The sequence below is a fragment of the Cavia porcellus genome, unplaced genomic scaffold (assembly GCF_034190915.1).
Source record: "Cavia porcellus strain 051 isolate PalLab524CR breed Dunkin Hartley unplaced genomic scaffold, mCavPor4.1 scaffold_2, whole genome shotgun sequence".
Lineage (NCBI taxonomy): Eukaryota > Metazoa > Chordata > Mammalia > Rodentia > Caviidae > Cavia > Cavia porcellus.
In genome coordinates this window covers 116,195,753-116,218,866 of record NW_026947485.1, presented here as the reverse complement: position 1 = coordinate 116,218,866, position 23,114 = coordinate 116,195,753, and the positions used below count along the sequence as shown (strand labels likewise).

Genomic DNA, 23,114 nt, shown 5'->3' with positions numbered 1-23,114 from the left:
TACAAATTAAAAGACAATAAAGCAATAAAACTTTATAAAGCATATTAACGCTGCATAATATTAGTTCTCTAAGAATGAACAACATGTCCTAATTGATAGTGTATGCGAACTATTTTGGAAAACAGCAAACATGATGTGAAAATGAGTGCTTTAATAGACTGATTTAAAATTTAACTTCTAGTTACATGCATTCATAAACCCCATGCACCTGGAAGCATGTACAAGGTTTTCATGAGATCGTTATTAATAACAATTCCACCAGTGAGGAGATGAGCCTGCACTTGTTACCCTGGATCCACAGGGCTGCCGTGCGGACAATGTCCTTATAAACCCATGATAGGCAGACTCAGCGTTGCCGCCTCTGGGATCTGTTCCAATCCCCAGTGTAACCGCACACAGCCCTGGAAGACAGTGCTCAGTGGTGTCTGTGAGATGTGACCAATGCGAGGAAAATACTGGTCTACAGGGTCAGTTCTCCTTCTTCCCCCTTTAACACAAAAGAAAATCAGCAGACTGACACATGAAGAAATCAGGGAGACCATATATAGAGGAAATAGATTGTTAAGTGTGGATGGTAAAAGGTCAAATCCTTGTATTTCCAGTTGTACTGCTGTGGATTCCGGTTCCCAGTGATAGGGGAGGGTGAGGAGGGTATTTCCCTTAGGAGATGTCCTTCCTGAGCTTACAGGAGTAGCAGTGATTAGAGACCAAGATGCATAGAGAGACCACAGGTGACTGCACCCCTCTCCGTGCATAAGGACTCCTCCCCACTCCAGAAACCTGGGAAAGGGTCATAACATGAGGTTGCATGGCTAGGAGTTTCCTTCGCTGTGTTCCATTATGAGAAGACTGCAGAGTTGTGAAACCATAGATTCAATGATTCAGCCGATGTTTGAAATCCAGGTTTCAAAACAGACAAGATTTTGAGTTTTAGTTTTCATAGAGAAATGTCCTTGCTGTGTGACACTCCCTGAGGCCCTGGGGGCCCTACTGGCCCTGCTCAGTGGGTCCCTGTAGACCCAGCTTGCCTAGGGTTCAGGAGGAAAGCCAAGGGGCAGAGGCTGCTCCTCTGCCTGAAACTCCCTCCCCACTGAGGCCTGGATGTGAACAGGGTGATTGTACAGGACCCTTGGCCTGCAAAGAGCACTAAGTGAATTTGTTTTTCAGGGATCCCATAGGACTGAGTGGCTAAGGAAACACAAAAGAGGAATTAGCAGAAGGGGTAAAAGAGGAGAATGGGTGCACATGGTGACTAACACTCCCCTGCAGGGTCTTAGCACGCTTGAGTCTGTCTTACATAAGAGGCAAAGGATCAGCAGTGCTGCAACTACCAGAGGTGAAAACTATCTCAGGATAAACCCTTCCACTTTCCTGCCTTTTGTACTAATTAACACATCTGAAAATGATTGGTTAAAAGGCTGTCTGGTAGATGACTATTTAGTCATTAAATTCTCCCATAATAGGTAATAAGACATCAAGAAATACTAGGAATAAAAACATCTCCCCAGCTCTCTAGGCTGGGAGCTAGGTGGGCACTGCAGCCCCTCCTAACCCCTGCTGGGTGTGTTTCTGTCCCTGCACATGTATAAGTTTATTTGCACTCTAAGCTGAGGAATTGTGGGCCCTACTGTACAGGAGGCCATCAGTAAAGTGGGGAAGCATAGCTGAGGCCACATCTGACAGCCTGGAAGCCTAGATCTTCAGAGAGTTTGATTATTTTTCCTTCAGAGCAGTGGGAATGGAGGTGGTGATTAATAAGGCCAGTGGCACTAACCCTGCCAAATGCAGTCCTGTACAGAGGACTGAGGGAGAGGCCTTAGTGGGAAGAGTCTTCTTCAGAGACCCATTAATCAGACCTCTGGGAATGCGGCTGCAAACTTTTAATGAGTTTGTTAAATCTGAGTGTCTGTAGTGAGTAGTTAACAGCTTCCCTAGTTAATTAGCAAGAGTTAAACCTGGGCTTTTTCCTCTGGAACTAGTGATTAATTGAAGCCTTAATATAGAAGAATAGAGGGAAATGTCAGGGATCAATAAGACACTTTTATTCACAAACTCAAAGGCAAACAGGGATGTGTGGTCTCCATGGTGAGAGTTGGTGGAGAGAGTCTCGCACAGCGAAGTTACTTTTCTGTAAAATATGCCACACTAATTAATTGCTTCCAGCTTCTGCTTGGTATTCAGTAGTCATGGCTTCCATTAGAAGCTTCAAATGTTAAAATGTGCATTCCTCCTGTGTCGATGTCCGCTCCCGGCCGGCAGGAAGGACACACGACAAAGTCTGGTAGTGGACAACCTTTTCTTTTTATTTTCCTTCTCCGTACAGCCTGCCCTGGGTTCTCCCAGCTGAAGCCTCCTCTGGTCCGCTCCCCGCGGCTCCTTTTGTGCTTCAGTCTGCCCCAAAGCCTCTACCGGTCCGCTCTCCGCGGCTCCTTTTGGGCTTTTACTTCTGGGCTTCTACCTGGCTTCTACTTCCGCCCAGGGGTGGCACCGGTATATATACGGGTACAGTGTCCAATCATGTTAAAGTAAGCAAGGCAAGCTGATTGGCTAACATCATCAGTTGCCAGGCAGACTATATTGTTGAGCGGGTTGTTTACGCGGTAAGCAGGAAACTAACATATTCGATGGGAGGGGTAATCTACCTCAGGCTTTGCTCTTTACCACAGGCCGCACGTCCGCCGCGCAAGGCGAGCTATCACAGACGCGGCTCCCAACACTCCTGCCCTACCATGAAGGCTTTATGCCAAAATGGGATAATTTAAACTTACAGATGAAAAACAAATTTGATTAATTCTGCATTTTAAATCAAAACAAAATTTCTCTTCAATATATTGAGTCTGTAACATTAATTGTAGCCAATGCGTATGGGTTGATAGTTTACCTAAGATGAGTATATCCCTAAAGCCTTTCTTAATGCTACTTCACTGAGTTTAGTATTTAAACATATGATATGTTATGTGTAGTGCTATGAACTTAAAATTTTTCACAGTAGTTTTCAATGTGATGGCTCTAGAGGAAGGCAGTGCGTTTGTGATTCTACATGAATTTCTGCACTGCATTTCATTGTATAAAGCAGAACATGTGTTTAGCAATTGCCACCATAGATGTGAGACTTTGTTCCCATAAACAATACAGCAAAGCCAAGTAAAACTGATTCTCATAAATATGTCTAAATATTGAAATTGAAGAGAAGAATAAGTATTTGGACCTTCATTTTCTGTGAGTATTCTGTTCATGGGCTGGAAAATGACTCACAGTAAAGAAAGAGAGGATTGCTTCCATGTTTTAAAAGACAATCTTATAATAGTGTAAATGATAGTGTAATAGAATGTTTTAAAATAATTAGCATAGAGGTGACATCAGTGACATGGTAGAGTGAGAAATTCTGTCTCTCATCTTCCTATAAATGCAGGTGGACAGTGACTGATGCTTAGAATCAGTCCTTGGTAGACTGAGTGACTCAGCTAAGCCCCTGCAGCAATGCAGGGAGTAGAAAGTGTAGAATTAAGAGGGACACAGGCCCACTGAGACACCCAGAGAAATCCAGGGAAAAGGAGGCATCAGGACTGTGGTCCTCACCCATTCATGGCGGTGATGTTGTGGCTTCCAGCTGCTTGTTCTGTCACAGACCTCAGCAAATTTAACCACAGAGTGACCAGCCTCTATGCCTGCCTTCCAGAATGAGCCACTTACTGTCTCCTATGAATGGCACACCACTTCTCAAATCTCCACATGCACCCCAAACCTTGCACCATGGCAATTCTGCACACACCCAACCTTCACATCATGACAGTAGCTGGGCTCTGGATGTCTTCTTTAGAACCCTTGGCTGTGGCCAGTGCAGCTTGACTTTACCCTGTAGGTCAGCCTGCTTTCCTTCATTATAATGAAATACCCACAGTGGTTAACACAGCATCAGGGTTCACTTATCGTGGTCATTGTTATCACTGCTGTTCAGATCGAGGAGCCATGGTCTTTCCACATGAGTGTGTGCTCCGGGCCACAGGCTCATCAGTGCTCCACAGGGCCTGTGGTCCAGACAGTGGTGCTACTTCTACTGGGAGCTTTCCAGGGAGCAGATTCAGGAGAAAGCCTGGTGCCCTTGATTGCATTTTCCCTGCCAAAGAGCAAAAGTGAGAGCAACACCGGCAAGCATCCTGTCTAAATACTCTGATCCCCCTCACTGCTGTGGATGACACCTGCCGCCTTGCGTGCTGAGAGCCCGAAATCTGTGTTGACCATGTCCTCAGCCAGCAGAGGGACAGGGTACAATGTCAGTCTTTCCTCATTATAACTAAAACCACCCAACCACTCCCCACTGTCACTCTCACACGCAGCTATAGCTGAAGGTCATGGCCACAGCACCCAGCTCACAGGTCTGAAAAAATTGACCACCTTTGATCCATCAAGCATGTATACAACTTTAAGACAAGTAAGAGATATTTCAACACGTCCAGTTATTCAGTGTAGACATAGAAATGATATAGTAGTTCAGAAATGTAATAATACTGTAATTATGTATGGGTACTGTGTTTGTTTCCATGATACCTCTCTTAGTGTGTGTATTAATAAGTTGTAGTCTCTTTAAACTATCATGAGCGCTTCACATCAAGAGTGAATTACATAAGGTCAGCATTCAATAAAAGCATTGCACAGTATTGTACTATTGCTTGAATACATCTAAATTATTGTTTACATAATGAGTTATTAAATGGTAACTTAAATACTTATGTGATAAATCTTGAAATATAATGTTAATATTAATTATTATTAATAATTACCATAGTGACATACTAGAATTATTAAAGAAACAGGTATCATATAGGAGACAGTGCTGGACAGGGAAGTAGTGGTTCGAAAGCTGCCTCACCTGTGTGACTCTGGGGAGCACAGCTGTGACTGAATGGGTGGTACTGTGCTTGGTGCTCACACTGCACGTGAGTAGGAAGAAACCTGGCTGACTGAGGAGTCAGTAAGGAGCCAGGGAGAGCGGGGCCCAGACTCTGGGAGGAAGGTGACTTGGTGCCTGTGCTCACTCCTAAGTGAGCAAATCAGAGATCAGATGCTGTGTTCTCACATTATCAGCACAAGCAGTGGCTTAGACACCTGTGACAACCAAGGTGCACACTCTGACATTCTAAAAGCCAGGAGCTGTGTGTTCACTGCCTTTGAGCCTGACCCATGAAACACTGAACCTGTGCATGTGAGGGGCTCGATACAGCATGTACTTTGTCACTTCTCAAGTGCAGGGACTGGGACGTGTAGGCCAACTGAGCACCACTCACTGGGGTGGCTCATATGGCCCTGAGCTCCGTGACTGGTGGGCTTCTGAGTGCGGGGTGGTATCACCCCTCCAGGGACACAGATTGAGGGCATCCTGTGCTCTGTGGTCTGATTGCATCCTGTCTCCCAGTGTGGCCCACATAACCTCAAGACTCTGCTCATAAGAGGGCTGGAGAGGTAAAGGGACATTTGCTGTTGGACCTGTGTGCTGCCCCATGGAGCAAACCATGAGGTCAGCAAGCCAAGTAAATGCTGCATCCTAGAATGGCTGTGTGAATTGAGGTTGTGCATGTGGGAGGGATTGGGGAGGCTTGGGCAGCTGCCCGACAGCCAGGCACACAGACTGGAGCCTGTGTGCAGAAAAGTGGCTGCCACCTCATACCTCCATGGCATGCGCAGATCTGCCGGTGTGAGGGCATCCTGGGTCCACGCCTTTGCCCTTCCCTGCAGACAGCAACCACACACCTGAGAGTAGTGAGCACAACCACAAGGAAGAACTCAATAATTCAACTCTTGTGAGTATCACTTGTAAAAAGACCTTGTGAATGTGCAATATCAAACCGAGAATACATTATGGACAATAATAGAGGACCACAAAACTAGCACCCCAAATAATCTTTACCATACTCTTGAATTAATTTTTAGGGGAACCAAAACCACTGTGTCCTTCATGTTCTACAAGAGTATGTACAATATCAAAACTTACCATTCTAAGGGGAGCACATGGGAAACCTACACAACCACATTCATTTATAATTAATTTTAATATTTCTCAGCATAATGATAGTAAACCACACGTGGTTAAGAGAATAAAATTTTCAAATATTTCTGTATAAATTTGGAAGAGAGTCTGAACTCCGTGACTGATGGAAATCAAAATACAGAAATACTACAACATGAAAAAATGAGGTTAAAAAATGATTTCATACCTAAATCCATGGATTCAACAGTTAATTCAATACTGGACAGTGAATTCAAAAATTGATTTTTAAAATTATGAATTCCAAAAGATAAGGTTTAAAAAAGAACCTAGAACAAAATACAAGATATGAAGAAGCATTTCCATAACAAAATTTTTGAGAAAAAGAAAACACAGAAGTTTTGGAAAGGAGAAGCTAACAATTGGTACATGGCTATAATCCTACTACTCACGCAATGGAATCAGAAAAATTGCAAGTTTTATTCCAGCCTGTGTAACTCTAGTGAAAACTTGTCTCAAAATCTTTTTGAAGTTTTAGTAATTCTGTTTGACAACTATATATTATTTCTGTTCCTTCTACTGAAAAATAAACTTCAATAAGTTAGAAAAGATTCAACAATAGATCAAGAAAAAAATATCAGTGCTTGAACAGGAGGTGCTGTAATACAGAAAAGAACCACTGTAAGAGCATCTATAAGTGGAATGCACAAGACCCTGGTCCTCAATTAAAATCAGTCAAATAAACAAAACACAATTGCAAGTTGGTGGTAAGGAGCAGATATACTAGTTTATGATGTAAAAGTTTTTCAGTGAAGTGATATGAAAATTTCTAAAGTCTCAGGTTTGAGGTGAATATTCAGGTACTGAATTCAGTTACAACCCAAAGGAAAACCAGAAAAACATGGTCCACTGGATAGAAGCATTGAAGTGCCTAATTAACATAAGTTTCAGGAGAGAAATGTCAACTAAATCATAATAGTAAAGACAGAAACACAGCATGTTTGTTAGCAGAAACTCTGAAGATCAAGGGGGCAAGGAATGATGTAATTAAAGAACAAATGTAAAATAATGGCCAACTTTGAGTACTAAATTTTACAAAGGAATCTTCCAGAATTAAAAAAGACATCTTCCATACAAGCAAACATTAAGAAATTTATCACACTCAAGCAACCTTGCTTAGGACACTGAAAGCAATAATATTCTTAAAGGAGAATATAAACACAAGCAAGAACAAACAAGAAAGAATAAATATTATTAGAAGAGTAAAGAAAGAAAACAAAGAATACTTTCACCCTAGGGAAACAATACGGTATTTAAAAATGCAAGTTTGATTGATTTCATTGATGAGTAAGGTCTCAAGTTGCATCTATTTACCTATAAAAGGCTTGAAATTTATCCTTCTTTATATCTAGGTAATATGTCATTGCATAAAAGTATCACATCATTTTTATCCATTACATGGTTGATGGTCATTTGGATGGTTTCCAGGATTCAGTTATTAAAAATTGTACTGCCATAAACATTGGTATACATATATTGCTTTAAACAATAAAGACTGACAGGAGTTCAGACACATTTGTCTACTGTCACTCTCTATGTAAAAGCCCTTGATTTTTAATTAAAAGACTTAGATTGACAATTTGGATCAAAACAAGGAGTCAGCTATATTTCATCTTTGAGAAACACATCACCACCTCAATACACACATACTGAAAATGAAAAGATGGAAAATGATATTCCATGCAAATGAATTCTGGAAGCAAATCAGGGTACTTACATCAGATAAAAGAGACTTCAAGTCAAATTTAGTAAGAAAAGACAAAAACCTTTCATATCATGATGGACCAACCCTGTAAGAATCATTCATGATTATAAATGCATATGCAGTGAAATTTGATGATTCTAATTTTTTTATAACATCAGGGAACATAAACAAAAGACAAACTCCACAATACTACTGATGGTTAAATTCAGTACTCCACTCTCATAAATACATGAGCCATCCAGACTAAAACAATCAACAAGAAATGCTGTAATGAAACTACAGTAAAAGTCAGCTGTACTTAGTAGGCTTCTTTGGAATTTTCTTTCCAGGAAACTCATCTTCCAACCTCTCCTCTGTCTCTACGAGATGGGAATTTTTTTTCCTTTGAAAAAAAATCTACATTTAAAAAGTAAAAATATTTTTCTTTCTAGCAGCAGAAGCTCATGAAATTATGTACAGATATACTAGAATTGTTTTAGGGACTATTCAGCATGTACAAAAGATAATACAACTCTTTGTGTGTCAGATCACAATGGAAGAGTAATAGATCCCAATAACACCCAAAATTACAGAAACAGAGAAATACTTGGAGATTAAACAATAAATTTTTGAATAAGCAGCGTGTCTTTGAAGCCATCAAAGAGAAGATTCAAACAATGTATAGAATCAGGTAAACTGGAAATAAAACCACACTGGAAGCTATAGAAACCTGAGGATAGTCCACAGGTGTTTACTTGTATGAGCACGCATGTTAGCAAATCAGAGCAATATGAAACTAGACACGTAATGATACATTAAAAAGTAATAAAATATGAGCAGTAAAACTTTTATCCAGCTAATGAATCTGAATAATAAACACTAGCACTAAACTCAATGAAATGAAAACTAAAAGCAACACAAATGACTGACAAAATGTTGGGAAAAAAAGTTTTTCAAAAAGATAAAACACTGATAAACACTTAAAGTTACAAAACAAAGTACAACCCCTCTATTATGCATAATAAACTTGAAACATTTTTGTCATTTAATAATTATTGTCAATCTGAGAACAATTTGACAAGAAATTCTACCTAAAACACACTAAAAAATTAATCTTCAAGTGCCAGATATTTCAAAGAATTTCTTCCAATGTGCTCAGGTTAAATTTTCTACATTGTATTTTAATATAGAAAGGTGCTACAAAATACAAACCAAACTGTCCAAGACATGGAGACACATTCTGGGGATGCATTGAATGAATAATAAATCTGTAAACTATGTGACCCCATAAGACTCTGAGATGTAATGATATTGGGAGAGTCTGGATAGAGTAATGTGCTTTTCCAAATGAACTGACACTTACCACACCTAGGAGTATTTTTTAAAAACTGCCAGAGTTGCAGCCTGTGTGCTGTTGACTTGGCCTCTGTGATCCACACCCCCATGGACTTTCCCAAGCTAACATTTATGCAGATTGCAGACCACCCCCATGTCAAGGTGGCCCAGATTCATGCGGCCTCCGATTGTTCACTCAGGTGTCACCGCGGAGGAGCACAAGGATAAGAGGTGAGCGTGTGGACTCTCTGGAAAATATTCAGAGAGGATTCCCAGAAAATATGTCCTTGTCATATCTGTAAGACTATGGTCCACATCCAATCTAGTGAAAGAAGATGAGGCACATACTCTGAATGTGTCTTCAAAATGTTCTTTACATGAATTGCAGACTCTTGAAAAACTGCTTAAATAATTTTTATAAAATCCAACTAAAAATCACATTTGATGAAATCCTTGAATATGCAGTTTGCAAATTCGAGATCTCACTTGGTAAGCTAACAATATTAAAAGTTCAAGTGATAGATGGCAAGATCTAAAGATGATAATTGATCATTCTCTAAAAATAGATAAAATGAAAGTGACCCTACTTGTATATTTTTGAAATATGTATTTACCTTATTGCCAAAACAAAAACTATCGTAAAATTCTTCAAAAGATAGGTATAATTCCTGACGTATAAAGTGATTTGATAATGAAACTGATAGTGCACAGGATGACCGATATTAACTATAAATAAATTTCCTGGATTTATAGTAATGCTGAGTTAATTTTAAATGATTCTTTTCTTTAAATTATTGTTACTTTAAAAAGATAAAGACAATGCATTACAAAATATGTATTGAAAAGTTATGTAAACTGAAAAGGCACTGGAAAATCTGGGGCATTAGAAAATCTTTAAGGAATCATGTTATTTACAGAGAACATCATGTTTGAAGAATAAACATTGTTAACTTAGGAAGACCAGTTGTATCATGTCTAGGTCAAGAATCAAGACATGGTCATTGCATGTATACATTCCCTGAGATGAACGTAAAGCTTCTGTACCCTAAATAACTACAAATCAAAAATAAGTGAAATACTATGCATGTGCAAAAATGAAGAATGTAGTGTGTAACATGAGCTGGTTAACATGAACTGTATTCTCCAGGATTAGGAATATTTTCATTTAAATACAGGATGTGTCCAATTAGATGTTGATTCCCTGGAACTTTCTCTATTGGGCATGTAGATTGCTGTCAACATTGAAATCATGACATATCTAACCCAGTCATTTTAGTATATGAATGTAGTGATCTATATAAGAATGAAGGGGTTACAATTTAACAACTCTGCTTTGGATATGAATTTATAATATGCTACTAGGATTCATAGGAAGCAGGGACATTGTTACACCACCAGGCTGAGCCAGATGAGAGATTTTCCTTGCCAGTGCTTTGAAACATGCAGGTGGAGGACACATTTGTGAGTTCAATTCCTCACGAACTGTGGTGAAAACAGACTTTCTTATCTGACTTGGACTTCTGTGTATTTTTGTCAATGAATACAGAATCGTGAATCTCAAGGTAAAATTAATGTTTCATGCTCATTCATTTTACTCATTATTGTTGTAGTAAGGGGTTGTGAGGAGAACAATTAAAATCAAGACATGGAATTTATATCATTTTATGATCATCACCAAGAGTTATCACAAGAAAGTGCAGAAAATTGAGGCTGGGGATTTAGCTCAGCGGCATAAGCGCCTGCCTTGCAAGCAGGCAGTCGTGGGTTCGATCCCTGGTACTGATAAAAAGGAAAAAGACCAAAAAAAAAAAAAAAAAGTGTAGAAAATCTATACACAACACTAAAGACAAAGAATATTCAGCCAAGGGCCTGAATCCCACAGCAACATCCTGCGGGAGTCCAGATGAAGACCCAGAGCTCATGACAATGCCTCCCACAAGTTCAATTGGAGGGCTAGAGCCCACAAGAAGGACACTCACCAGTCCGTGTTGGGAAGGCCCAAAGGTCAGCAGTGGAAGCCAGAAAGTCTATGACAGGAGGATGAAGGAGCTGTGCTTGTAGGTTAAGGGTTCTACACTGGAGCCAAGAAGTCATGCTCAAAGACTAGGGCTGTCCTGAAAGGCACCACAGCCATCCTCAGCAACACAGCGGTCCCAAGGTCCTCTGATGATAAGCACAGTGGAGTACATGCCAGGAAGCCAGCATGACAAGTTCATCCTGGAGATTAAGAAGCACACATCTTCCCCTCCAGAGCCAGGAAGCAATGCTCAATGTAAGGACTAGAGCTCTCCAGGGCAACCAACACTGAAACAGCAACACATAGGAGAACCCACAATGTCTCAACAACTCAATGCCTCCCTTCTCCTTCGCTACGTCTCTATTTATGCTGGCAACTTTCCTCAGGTGGAACATCTATTCTCAGCACCATGGTGATTTAATTCAGCTGGCATTAAGTTGACCACCAATTTTTAATCTATAACAATTATAAAATATAGTACATGTATATATTACAAAAATAGACATAATAAAACTTTTATACTAAAATTTTGAAAAAGAGCTGTTGCTTTTTAATTTAAATATGCTATGTAACATATTTTAAAGGTGATATATTTAACATAAAGACCTAACGGGAAGATTAATAGTACATCAGTCAGTAGTATTTTTTCTATTTTCACTGATTATTTATTGAAAATAATTGAGATTTTCAGAGGAATAGTGTTTCAGTTATTCATTGTTTTCACATTATGGCTAAATGTAATGTTGCATGTAGCTAACCTTAGCAGTTTAGTTTTTTTATGTTCTGTATGATCACCTAAATTTTTGATTAAACAATAGAAATGATCATGCGAGCAATTCCTGAAACTTCTGAATGTTAAACAGAAACATTACACACAAAATTGGGAAACAATATTCATAAAAAATATAAAGAAAAACACAGAAATGAAAATGATGTGATAGTAGCTATTCCAATGTTGGCAATGGTGTCCATGAAATTGAAAAAAATCACAGCTGTCAGTGAGGGACCCCCCAAGGTACGCTGGAAAAACTCTGATTCAGAGCCAGTGAGTTCCAGGGGCTCCAGGGAATGCTCCAGGGAATGCTAGGTTTCTGTGGCTTCTCTACGATATGTGATTATAGAAAGCATCTTACAAGTGTGCAGCTCCAATGGACCTTGAAGACCATGTGAAGAGAGGAAGTGATCAGCAGATATTTAAAATTTGGTAAGAGGATTCTTGGGGTTTTGTTTTTTTGTCTTTTGAAATTTACTTTCCTTTAAAAGTTTTTGTCTCTAGAAAAGATAATATAAATAATCTATTGAAAATATGAAGAAGTTATAAAGACAATCTTCAGGAAGAAAGCACATTGTGGGGATTATTAACCTTTTAGAAAACTGAGTCAATTAGTTAGATACTTCAACATATTTATATATATTTATAAGGTCTCATCTTGACTATTGATCTTGTAAGTAAAGAAAATATCTGAATTTGAATATAGCTGTGGAGAAATATGTTATTTCTCATGAGCAATGGACTCACATTATATATTTTGTTCAAATGAGTGTGCCAAGATCAGATAAACACCTGAGGGAGACAATGGAGATCGTTTCTCAAAATAGTTTCATCTTTGTTAAAGAGCTGTAATAGTTGAATAAGGCAATAAGAACAAAATGATGAACTAAAGTATCTTCTTTTTTTTTTATTTAAGGAGAAAAGAAAAAAAAAACAGTGAAGGGGTACAAGTTATACAGATTTACAGAAGAAAAAAATGCGCAGTAGGAAATCACTAGTTAATGGATTACATATTGCCATCTTAGAAATAATTGTTCAAGTCACAAAATTAAAGCTTGTAGAGTGGACATTCCAACAATGATACTGCAAACAGTTCTGTTCAATGATCCAAAAAACTCTGTGATATCATTTTCTATCTTATACACTTAAATATACATGCAGTTATATAGTCTAGAGCACTTTCTTTTCCTCTCTTTTGTACAATGACTATTACACATTTTGGGTTTCATTGCTCCCACGGTTCTTAATTGCTTTTTTGGAAGAGAGTAAAACCAAATGTGACATAACAGAACAGAATCGGTCAACTCAAAAGGGTGGACATAATAGATAATATAAAAACATAATACAAGGTGATCAACAATGGTTACCATAATGCCTCCCGCTATCTCTAATAGAATTGCCTATATCATTAGTTGTAATACAATTGAACAAAATAGTAAAGAACAAAACCGACAAAACCAAAACATTGGAGACATTGTAGGTCTTCAAAAGTAGATAAAAGTCAACGAGAATGGGCGTTATAATGAATCTCATTATCTTCTCAGCTGATGCCTAAACTTTTGAACCTGATACTATCCAGCAAAACAGAATAGGGGAACATCAGTCAAAAACAAGATGGTGAGAGTAATACAGGGCTTCAAATTGAGACAATAGAAAGTCAAAGTGGGTTACTATAATATATCCTGCTATTTTTTCCCTTTAATTAAACGGATAAAAATAATAAAAGTAAATAATGGAGTGGAGATTGAGAAAAAAGAGGGCATAACAGTGAAACAGGGCAGATCAAAACATAACCATTTAAGCAGAATAGTGTTTCACCATCAGATAATTCCGACCCAAAAGTAGTTACCATATTGACTCTTTCCTTGAAGTCCTTGAGTACAACTTCGTATACTGTAGCATTAAGTATATCAAAACAATGTAAAACCATTTAAGAGAATGACAGCATTATAGAGTATTTAGAATCAACTAACCGAAAATGAACAATGGTTTCTGTATAATCTCCTTGTCTTTAAAAGGTTTTTGCTTATACTATCGTACATAATAAAATCCAATAAGATACAACCTGTTTAGACCATTGGAGACAGAAGAACAAAAGCTAGATGAGACTTCAAAACAAGATGGTACTAAATCAGTATTACCTATTAAGATGTCATTTTCTCCAAAATAGCTGTTCCTATCATCCAATCTTCTCTGTCTCATTTCTGTTGAACTCTTTTTCTATCAGTAGCTGTCAGTTTGTCTTCTTCATTTTGTTCTCTGCTCCATTCGTTGTGGCCTCCCCGCCACTATTTCTGGGTTCTTTGTATTTTTCTTTTTTTAGAATATCCTGCAATACTTTCTGTAGGGTTGAATTAGTGGTTGCAAATTCCCCCAGTTCCTCTTTATCCTGGAAGCACCTTGTTTTTCCATCAATTTCCAGGGACAGTTGTGCAGGATATCTCAATCTTGGCTGGAGATTATTATCTTTCAAAGCTTGAATTATTTCCCCCCATGCTCTTCGTGATTTGATGGTTTGTGCAGAGAAATCTGCTGTAATTTTGATGGGTGTGCCCTTGTAAGTGGTCTGTTTCTTGTCTCTTACAGCTTTTAATATTCTGTTCTTGTATTGAATTTCTGGAATTTTTATTATTATATGCCTAGGTGTTTCTCTATTAGGGTTGTAGGTAGCTGGGGTCCTGTATGCCTCATATATCTGAGTATCTTTACCTTTTGCTAAATTAGGAAAATTCTCCTGGATTATTTCTGTGAGTAGCTTTTGTAGTGCACTTGTTTGTGTCCCTACTTCTTCTTTTATGTTCTTAATCCTTAAGTTATGGCTCCTCTTATCATCTTCTTGTCTTTGTATTATTGCTGTTTGTTTCTTTGTTATTTTTAAGAAGTTTTTCATTTCATTCTCCCATATTACAAGTCTGCCCTCCAGATCAGATAGTCTGTCCTTAGTTTCTTTCAAGCTGTTATGCCAGTCTTGGATAGACTTCTTAATTTCTTGATAGTCCCTTTGAACCTGCTTCACATACTCAATGCTTTCTCTGTTTTCTCCATCAAGCAATTCTCCCCTCTTTTTCTGTTCTTCCATTCCACCATCTGTTTTTTCCTGGGTGGTGCTTAGCATTTCTCTAACTATTTTGCATACTTCTAGCTTCAGGTCGTTGATAACTTCATTCCTGAATTGGTCTATGAGGCTCTCTATATGGCGCTTAATGTATATTGGTGCGGTGTCCACTATTGCCTGTTTCTCAGAATTGGGGGCGGAGGAGCCTTTCTTGTTGCTTCCCTTCCCCATATTTTCTGTTCCTTATAAAATGCAAGCTTACATAGGAGGCCCGGCTTCCCTGCCTGTCAGCCACAGCCTTATCAAATTGCGCTGGCTAGATGTTCCCGCCCACCTCTGCGCACCAGGGAGTTGCGGAGGAGGCAGCCTACGCGGGAGTCAGTCGCCCCTCCGGGCCACCATCAGGCTCTGGGATCTGGGTTAGGCCAGACTACCAAGTCCGCCCGCAGCATCACACAGGCCAGGCAATTTTCACCAATCCCGTCTGAGAGGGGAATGTGTGGCTGGAGTTGCCACCACACCCTGCTCTTACAGGACTGCCCGAGCCCAGAAAGTCCTCCGTTGGAGTCAAACTGTGGTAGGGGGTCAGTTTCTCTCACTCACCTCGCCACCAGTCAGTTTTCGTGTACGCCTCCTTGTCCGTCCTGTTTTCGACTCCGTTCACAGACTCCCGTTCCCAGAGCTTCTGCGCGTCTCTCCTTGCCGAGCCGCTTGTGGAGGCAGCCAGCCGCCAGGCGGCGGGAAACCCAAATCGCGGTTTCTAATGGCGTGGGGTCGAGCCTCCACACCGAGTCTTTTCTGTTCCTATTTTAGCGCCAGGACTGTATTCTAAGTTGGTTTCTCTCAGCCCAGTTCGTTCCTGAGTCAGCAGAGCATATCTCTACCGGTTCATGTCTCCTTAGTCCGCATCATTCCTGGCCTCTGAGCCGAGCCTTTCAGAGAGCCTCCGGTAGTTGCTGTTGTCTGTCCGCCATGTTCTCCCGGAATCCTAAAGTATCTTCTTATGCTTTATGAAATACCATTGCAGACACATCTGTGAAAAACTAAACAACTGCCAGATGGAAAATTACACTTAGACTCCAAGTGACTTCATCTTACTGGGTCTGTTCCCCCCATCAAGGGTCGGCCTTGTTCTCTTCATTCTCATTGTCCCATTCTTCCTAATGGCCCTGTAGGGCAACCTGGCCATGGTCCTGCTCATCCTCCTGGATGCCCACCTCCACACTCCCATGTACATCCTGCTCAGTTAGCTCTCCCTCATGGACTTCATGTACATCTGCACCACTGTCTCCAAGATGACATCTGACTTTCTATGTGGAATCAAGTCCATCTCCTTCACTGGATGTGGGACCATGGCTTTCTTCTTTGGGACTTTAGCTATTTCAGAAGGACTCATCCTGATGTCCATGGCCTCTGACCGTTATGTGGCTATTTGCTTTCCTCTGCACTACCCCATCCGCATGAACAGAAGAGTGTGTGTGCTGATGATCCTGAGATCCTGGGTGATGGGTGTGGTCAATGCCTGTGCTCACACAGTACACACACTTCATATCTCTTACTGCAGGTCCAGGGCCATCAATCATTTCTTCTGCAATGTCTCAGTCATGGTGACTCTGGCCTGTGGGGACACCAGCATATATGAGTACACTGTGTTCCTCAGTACCATTATTTTCTCCTGTTTCCTTTCCTGGTTATTGTGTTTTCCTATGGGAAATTTCTCCTTGCTGTCTGCCACACGAGCTCTCAGAAAGGCAGGAATAAGGCCTATTTTACCTGCAGCACCAACCTCACCGTGGTGACTTTCTACATTGTACCATTTGCTTACACTTATCTCCGTCCAAAGTCCCTCTGCTCTCCAGCAGATGACAAGATCCTGATTGTGTTCTACACCATCCTTACCCCGATGCTGAACTCTGTGATCTACAGCCTGAGGAACAAGGAGGTCCTTGGAGCCCTAGGAAGAGTGACTCGGAGAATCTGCTCTATGAAAATGTAGGCAGATTCCTGTCTCAGCATATTCAGCAGTAGATCACTACATGAAAATATTTAATGTCCAGGATTTAAACCGAATTTAATTTAACCTGTAATATTTCAAAGTCATGATACGTGATGTAAGCATTGTATATTCTGGTTCCCTAATATTCATTTTTCTTTATTGCCTTTTTGCCATCAAATAATGGGCACATATTTTTCACTAATGAGAATTTAGTGATTTCCTAACTTGGAAAACCAAAATGGAGAATACTGAAACATTTGCCTGTCATTCAGAATTCAGAATTTGCTGCATAACCACAAACCTGTCAAAGACATGGAGACACATCTGGTAATGTACTGGCTGAATAATAAATATGTAAAACATGTGATGCCTTGAGACTTTGAGGTATCATCCTGAGAGACTGAATTGAATAATGTGTTTTTTCCCCATTGAGTTGGCTGTTAACACACCTAGGTACATTGTTTAATGCCAGACAGTACTTCTTCCCCAGCCTTGGCCCAGGGCCTCTCTCTTGGTCTCTGTGGTCCAAGTCCCCTTGGTCCTTCCCAAGCGAACATGTACCTGGACTTCAGACCACCTCCATGTCAAGATGGCCTGGATCCCTGAGTTTTCCAAGTGTTCACACAGATATCACTGCTGAGGAGCACAGGGAAAAGAGGTGAGCATGTGGGCTTCCTGGAAAGTATTCAGTAAGGATCATCAGAAAATATGATTTTGTTTCTAAGATTCTCATGAGTTTATGGTGATCTGTCCAATCTAGTGAAAGGACATAAGGTGTGTATTTTAAAAATTCATTACGGGAAGTTCAGAGTCTTGAGAAAGCACTTAAAATAATTTTGTTAGAACTAATCAAAAACTTTTGTTGATAAAATATTTGAATAAGATATTTGCAAATTCAGAAGTTTCACCTAAAAAACTTAAATGAAAATTTTGACTAACATGTGTTCAAGTGATAGTTGGACAGATAAAAGAATGATAGGTGATTAATGATTTTTCTCTAAAAATAGATAAAATAAAAGTGACCTTAAATACCTGTAAGGTACTTTTAAAAAATGGATTAGTTTTATTACTAAAACAAGAATTACTGTAGCACTCTGCAAAGGTTGAGTGTGGTTTCTGACATGTAAAGTGAATGGAAATTGAGCTGATAATGCACAGTAACTGATATTACATATAAATTAATTTCCTGGGTTTATAATAAGGCAGGTATATATTAAATACCCTTTGCTTGCAATGATTGTTATGTTAAAGAAGAAAAGGACAACATATTCTAAAATATGTATTAAAATGTTATATAATCTCAAATGCTATTGGAAAATCTGAGATGTTAGAATGTCTTTAAGGAGATGCGCTATTTAAGAGGACATTGTGTTTGAAGAATAAACACTGTTTCCTTAGGAAGAGCAGTTGTACCACGTCTAGATCTAGAATCGAGATGTGCTCATTGCATGTACCCACTCCCTGAGATGAAAGTAAACCTCATACATTCTAAACAGTACAAATAAAAAAAATGAAATTTAGAAATGAGAATTCTGTTATATGTAACCTGAACTAGATAACAGAAATTCTATTCTCTAGAGTAGGAATATTTTCATGTGAATACAGGATGTGTCTAACTAGATGTTCAATTCCTGGAATTCTGTCTCTTGGTCCTGTGGATTGCTGTCTACATTGAAATCATGCCACATTTAATCTAATCATATTAGGAAGTGAGAGAAGTAGTCTGTGTAAGAATAGAGAGGTTCAAAATTGTCTTTAAAGGCAGGGCCAGCAATTTAACAACTATGTTTTGAATATGTTTATACCTGTACCTATTGAAGCAGAGGTTGTTGTTACACCCTTAGGTTAAGTCAGAAAAGAGGAGGTTTTCCCTGCATTCCTTGTTAATTGCAGGAGGAGGCCACACTAGGGAGTTCACATTCTCACTAACTGTGGTGGAACATAGACATTTTACTGTCTCACTTGGAAATTGGTGCATTTATTTTTCCCATCAAAAATTAAAATATTATGGATCTCAAAGTATATTTAATGTTTCATACCCATACTTTAATTTATATGAATCTTTTCATTATAAAATATATTTAATCTAGATTTTATAATGGTATATAAAATGGTATATAAAAATTTATGCTGTTTTTAAAAAATGCTACTGATTTCTAATTTAAATATATTTCATTGCACATTTAAATACTATATTTGACTTAAAGTAGTAATGATTAAGATTACCAGTATGTGAGTTATTAGTGTATTTTCTTTGTTTACAGATTATTTATTGGAAATAATTCAGATATTCAGAGGAATAGAAATTGTGTTTCTATTATTCATCTGTTTCATACTATGGCTAATTATAATGCATCAGGCAGTCCACAATAGCAGCATATTTCTCTTGTTTCCTGTGTAGTCATTTAAATATTTGATTAGACAAAATTAAAGACCATGTTAAAAACTGCTAATAACTTTTGAGTATTAAATAAAAATATATACAAAAATTAGGAAATACATACATGAAATATATTGGGCAGACAAGTACCCAGGTGACAGTGATATGACCAGAGAGAAGTTGATGTTAGCAGTGGTGATGATGAAATGACCATATCATAGCTGTCAGGAAGGGGGCCTCCCAAGTTGCCTTGGAAACACTCAGATTGGAAGCCAGCAAATTCCAGGAACTCCAGGGAGTGCTGATCAGGTTTTTGGTTTCCATGGCTTCTCTCAATGTGATTATAGAAATCGCCTTCACAAGGATACAGCCCTGATGGACCTTGCAGAACAGCAAAGAGAGGAAGTGATCAGAGGGTATTTAAAACACAGGGAGAGGATCGTTAGGTTTCTGTCGTGTTTGTTTTTGAGACTGTTTCTTTTAAAAGTCCTTCTTTAAAGTTTTTTACTGTGTTTCTAGCAAAGCAAATGTAAATACTATTTTGTAAATATGAAAAAAATAAAATATTCAGTCTTTAGGAATAAAACTCAGCAGAGTGATGAACCTGTTAGAAATTTGATAATAATAGATAATAAATAGATACGTTTATTGATTTATATACATACACATACAGTATAAGGTCTCATCTTATGACAACTGTTTCTGTAAGTAAATAAAATATGTGGATTTAAATAAGGATGTGCAGAAACATGTTACAAGTTCACGGATTTATAGTATTTATTTGTTCACACATGTGTGTCAAAGTCACTTTAAATCTGTAAGGCAGAAAATGAGAATCATTTTTCAAAATAGTTTGTTCCTTAAAACAGAGTTATAGTAGTTGAATATGGCAGTGTGGGTAAAATAATGAATTAAAGTATCTTTGTATTTTTTGTGAAGTATATCATTGCAAGCACACTTAGGAAAAATTAAACAACTACATGACAGGAAAATTACACTCAGACCTCCACTGACTTCCTCCTACTGGGCCTGTTCCCCCATCAAGGGTTCGCCTTGTCCTCTTCATTCTCATCATCCCCATCTTCCTGATGGCCCTGGATGGCAACCTGGCCATGGTCCTGCTCATCCTCCTGGACACCCACCTCCACACTCCCATGTATATCCTGCTCAGTCAGCTCTCCCTCATGGACTTTATATACATCTGCATGCACCACTGTCCCCAAGATGGTTTCCAGTTTTCTGTCTGGAAACAAGTCCACCTCCTTCATTGGGTGTGGGCTGTAGATGTTAGCAGTTTCCTGATGTTATCAGGTACAGAAAGAGTATTCTGGTGTCCATATCCTATGACTGATATGTGGCTATTTGGTTTCCTCTGCACTGCCCCATCTTCATGCACAGAAGACTGTGTGTGCTGATGATCCTGGCATCTTGGGCAATGCGTGCTATCAGTGCCTGTGCTCACACAGTATACATACCCAATATTCTTTGCTGCAGGTATGGGGCCATCAATCATATCTTTTGTGATGTCAAGATCATGCTGACTCTGGTCTTCATGAACACCAAGGTCTATGAGAACACTGGTTTTCTGAGTAATGCCTTGATTCTCTAGTTCCCTTCCATGGATATTGCGTTTTGCTAAGGGAAGATAATCCTTGCTATCTACCACATGCACTCACAGACAGACAGGAAGAAGCCCTATTCCACCTATACCATACCAAAGTACCATGGTCACTTTCTACTATGCCCTTCTGTCTCCACATAGCTATAGACAAAAGTCTCTGCGATCCCCAGAAGAGGACAAGGGCCTGGCTGTCTTCTGCACCATATTTATTCTGAATCTCAACCCTGTGATCCTCAGCCTGAGGAACAAGGAGGTGCTGGGGGCTCTGGGAAGACTGAGTGTGAAGTTGTCTTGTATAAATTGTAGGTAAATTTCTGCATTGGTGTGTTATCAGTCAGGACTCCCTGGAAAAGCATTTAATGCTGCATTAGAATGAATGTTTAAGATTCAACAACTTGAAGATATGACATGACCATAATTATGTATTCGAGTGTGTAGATTTTATTTTTATTTGTTTCACCTTCTAATAAAAATAATGGGCCTGCATTTTTTATCAATTTGAGAATGATATTTTATTATAATAGGAACCTAAAATGTAAGTACAGAAACCCTTTCCATCTTTTGGGATGTGTTGTGTGATCAAAATCTTTAATGAGACTTTTACCTTTAAAATTGCAGTAAAAGCTGCACTGTCAAAAATGAGACACATTGCCATGAATTCCTATCAAAACACTCACACTCACTGAGCACACTCACCTCTCTGTCCCTGTTACTTTTCTCACATCTAATTAGCGGACACGCTGACCTCTCCAAATGTAAGTGACAGCAGAAGTCATGTTACTCCTTTCTCTCACGTTTATCAGGAATACATAACAGAAAATTGCCTTCCTGTATCTTCCTCTTCTCCACACCTTCCCTGCTGTGCTTACACATCCCTGTCTCATATTAGCTGTGACAGCAGAGCATTGAAACCCGCTGAGCTCTGTTACTGCTTCCAACCCCCGGGTCTGCTGACCGCAGGTTGTGTGCTCAGACACTGTAATTGTAACTAATATTTACCATCAGCACATAAAATCCCTCCCTAAAACAGTGCACTGGACAGCGTCATTGGATAACACAGAGAGTAACACGTGAAAAAAAACTATTATGTGCCAACTCTTTATTCTTCAATGAAATATAAGAACACATCTATGCCCACTCATAAATCACAGAAATCTATTTGTATCTTATCTGATCTGTGTAAAAACAGTTTTTCTTTACTTTATGTGTCCTTCACATCATTTCTGAGACAAAGTATGACAGTTCACACTCAACTCTGTCTCTGTCTCACATCCAGGACAGCAGACCTGTCCCAGGGGAGCCGGAGCCACCACCATCAAAGCACCAGGATATGGAATCCTCAGGACCCTCCTTCCAGCAAGGTTGCACCTTCTCCCTCCTCAGAGTTCAGTCCTCTGGGGGTCTGGAGGGACAGACAGGGCTTGCTGAGGGTGACTTGCTGATTGTAACAAAATGGAGCTTCAGCTTTTCAAAGATTGGGGTATTCAGTGTTTGTGGATTTTGACATCAGAATATTATTTTTGACAGGAATGCTAAAAATTCAAATATCTTGAAATCTTTACACAAAAATGTCACATTATTGCTTCCTAAAGGGAATACATAAATTATTTCTTAGAGATGACAAATTTATAAACCTGATTATGCTTCTATTTGTAACAATTAATGCATGAACATTTTGTAAGCAAATCCGTACAATACCCATAATAACATCATCTTCATTATCTATTTTAAGAAAATAAAGTTGTTTGATAATTCAGTAGACTTTTTCAGAGGAAATCATTAGAAGCTTTAAAACAGCATGTCTGTGATATTGGTATAGGAATCACACAGACCCTCCAAATGGTGTAGGGTTGAATATAGTATCTCCCAACCTGCCAAATCTCTGGTATGGATAGTTTGTGTTCCCCAAAATCAAAGAATGAATTCTAAGAAACACTGGAGGTTAAGAGTAGGAAATATCCACTGAGGAGGAAAGGGTCAGCTCCTGAGAGAGAGGCAGGAGGGGTCCTAAGTGTGTTGTTGTGGACTGTACCTCTCAGTGAAGTTTTATAGAGCACAACTCAGTGAGTAAAATGTGGGTTGCAGTATGATCAACTTGTAATATTAGAAGTATAGCTGCTTGTTTAATACAGATCCAATGGGGAAGAAAGCCATGCGGCAGGTGTACATAGAAACAACAGAGAATGTTTAGGAAGTAATGAGTCTTGCTCA

General features: G+C 39.1%; 1 pseudogene; it reads left to right on the top strand.

The window, feature by feature from the left end:
- The first annotated feature begins 15,964 nt into the window (after positions 1-15,964).
- LOC134472863 (olfactory receptor 2L3-like) lies at positions 15,965-16,902 on the top strand (annotated as a pseudogene).
- The last annotated feature ends 6,212 nt before the right edge of the window (positions 16,903-23,114 follow it).